At 44.0% G+C, this 3166-nt stretch overlaps 1 non-coding gene across 1 annotated transcript; it reads left to right on the plus strand.

Annotated features, from left to right (window-relative positions):
- The first annotated feature begins 2719 nt into the window (after positions 1-2719).
- Positions 2720-2792, plus strand: TRNAW-CCA (transfer RNA tryptophan (anticodon CCA)). Its single transcript has one exon. It is a non-coding gene; the product is annotated as a tRNA-Trp (tRNA).
- The last annotated feature ends 374 nt before the right edge of the window (positions 2793-3166 follow it).

A 3166-nucleotide genomic window follows, 5' to 3' on the forward strand; every position in this document is an offset into this window, starting at 1 on the left:
GGCTTTCTCTACTTGTGGCAAGCGGGGGCTACTCTTTGTTGCAGTGTGTGGGCTTCTCGTTGCGGTGGCTTCTCATTGCGGAGCATGGGCTTTAGGCGCGCAGGTTTCAGTAGTTGTGGCGTGTGGGCTCAGTAGTTGTGGTGCGTGGGCTCAGTAGTTGTGGTGCGTGGGCTCAGTAGTTGTGGTGCGTGGGCTCAGTAGTTGTGGTGCACGGGCTTGGTTGCTCCACGGCATGTGGGATCTTCCCGGACCAGGGCTCGAACCTGTGTCCCCTGCATTGGCAGATGGATTCTTAACCACTGTGCCACCAGGGAAGCCCTGAAGTGCTCCAATTTTTAAAAGTAAACCTTTTCAAGGGAAGACTGCCTCCATGTCATGCCCACTATCTGCCGTACATGGTGGGGTGTCACTCCACCTTGTTTCAGACATGTAAGATTCCCCCATCCATTAAACCATTGATGTCTCTGAAAGAAAAAAAAGTAAGGGAATTCCCTGGCGGTCCAGTGGTTAGGACTCCATGCTTTCACTGCTGTGGCCTGGGTTCAATCCCTGGTCAGGGAACTAAGATCCCACAGGCTGTGCAGTGTAGCCAAAAAAAAAAGTAAACCTTTTCTTGAAGTATAAGATGCAGACATCCAGTTTGTTTATGACTGAATTGTTTTGATTCCTAATAAATTATTTAGAAATTCAGAAAAAAAATAACTTCATGGAAAAAAATGGAACTTCAGGGAAATGGGCTGGGTTTGGGTAGGTAAAAGGGAGTGATGATAAATACCAGATGAATTTACCTGAAGTGAAGAGGTCAAGAATAAGAGTTGTGTGGAGAGGAATATGAGAGGCAGATTACAAAGAAACTGAGGTCTAGGATCAGAAGGTTGGATTTTCTGCCAGAAGAGAGCATTTTATCACGTTACTCAGCTTCAGAGGGCTGCAAAAAATCCATTTACACATCTCAATGTTGACGAAGACATTTACAAATATAGATAAGATGTGATAATTTGTACTGTTTCCCAGGTTGGTGTTAGTGATGTCATTTGATTACACCAGTTGCAGCATGGGTGAAAAAGTAGAGGTTCAGGATGTGTCAGGATTACACCTGATGTTTGAGCATCCTAAGTGGATTTTAAGGAAAAGGAAGATGTTGTCAAGGGCTCAGCAATGCTGGAGACATGAATATGAAACTCATTTACCAACACATGCAGCCACTTTTAGGTTACGTGATACATTTGAGGCAGAATGTATCAGGTACTCATTTATGAAAGGAGGGAACCAGTGAGAGAAAGTATAGAAAACTAAATACTTGTCAGTTCAGGGGTCACCATTCTCAACAATCTTTGGAAATTAATGGTGAACATTTTGAGCATTTGCCTCTAAATATGTGTGCTATAATATTACAACATAATTTTAATTTCAAGTCCAAAGACAAAATTTTTCTCTGCTTATTCAACCCGTACACCTTTAGAGGGAAAGCCAAGCTGTACCCAAGAAAAAGCATGTGCCAACTCTGCTTGAACCAACAGATGGAATTAGTGGTTGTGTGCAATCGTTTTAGCATTACTAAGCGTCAGCATCATCCCTTAATTTTTGGTGTGTTTCCTGGGTTTGTGCTTGGTTTTGAGGTGTTTTAAAAACATTGATAACCCTGCTATGCCTCATCAGTGTTTAATATCCTAGTTAGAGGGCTGCCCTGGTGGCGCAGTGGTTAAGAATCCGCCTGCCAATGCAGGGGACACGGGTTCCAGCCCTGGTCCGGGAAGATCCCACATACTGCGGAGCAACTAAGCCCGTGTGCCTAAATTACTAAGCCTGCGCTCTAGAGCCCGTGAGCCACAACTACTGAGCCTGCGTGCCACAACTACTGAAGCACGCATGCCTAGAGCTCGTGCTCCGCAACAAGAGAAGCCACCGCAATGAGAAGCCCGTACACAGCAACGAAGAGTAGCCCCCACTCGCCGCAACAAGAGGAAGCTCGTGCGCAGCAACGAAGACCCAATGCAGCCAAAATAAATAAGTTAATTAATTTAAAAAAAGACAAAATGGCAGTGACATTAAAAAAAAATCCTAGTTAGAAAACGTGGTAGTAGCAATAAATAGGTCATAAAAAAATGGTGAATGGTCTTGCATACATGGGATGAATTTTTCCCCAAGAGAAATCCATTCTGAAGAACAAAGATCCAAATATGCAAAGTGCAAAAATGTGTCATTGACATTTATCATCAAGAGAAGAGGAAAAGTGATTGGCAAATGCCTCTAAGACCTATTAGCTTGATATTCACTAGGAAAACAGGCAAAGGTTGGTGAAGGTACTGTTCAGAAACTTAGTCACCTGACTCTGGTAGTTTCATACGTCAAGGCCCTTCCGGCATAGCCAACATCCAAGTGAGTAACCAGGTGGCAAGTGTGGACATGTGTAGCTGCGAGGATTTCCCACGAACGCTGAAATATCAAGGAAGGAGGTTTCCTTCTGCCACGGATGTCAACAATAGTATCTATAAAACATTAGCTGCGAGGAGGATCAAGGAGCCTGTTCTAAAGTTTGAGGTCTGATACACAGTCCTGTTTCATGGAAATAAACTAGGGAACACAGCCGAACTCCCACTTACTTCCTTACAAATGAATGGACGTGGGAACAGCCCTCATGATCTAACCTCCTTGTAGATTAATGAACTTCTTTATTAGTTACCAAAGTTTTTTCTTCCAAATGGGACACGTAGGGACCTTCCTGGTGGTCCAGTGGTTAAGACTCCGTGCTCCCAAAGCAGGGGGCCCAGGTTCAATCCCTGGTCGGGAAACTAGATCCCACATGCCGCAACTGGAGATCCCGCATACAGCAACGAAGATCCCACGTGCCGCAGGTAAGACCCAGCACAGCGAAATAAATAAATAAATATTGTAAAAAAATGGGACATGTAAATAATATTTATGGAGCATCCACCGTAGAGGGCACCCGGGAAGCAAAGATGAATAAGATTTGATCCTGCCCTGGAGGAAGTTACAGCCTAAGTGGGGATCCACGCACGTAAATGGTTCATTGTAATACTTGGTAAGTGTGTCATTATTATTATTATTATATTGTATTATAATGAAGGAACCATTCAGCAAGTGCTATGGAACACAGATCGGAGAGTCTTCCTGGAATAGGTGATGCCTAGGTTTAGTCCAAGAG

Source organism: Physeter macrocephalus, unplaced genomic scaffold (assembly GCF_002837175.3).
Source record: "Physeter macrocephalus isolate SW-GA unplaced genomic scaffold, ASM283717v5 random_326, whole genome shotgun sequence".
Taxonomy (NCBI): Eukaryota; Metazoa; Chordata; class Mammalia; order Artiodactyla; family Physeteridae; genus Physeter; species Physeter macrocephalus.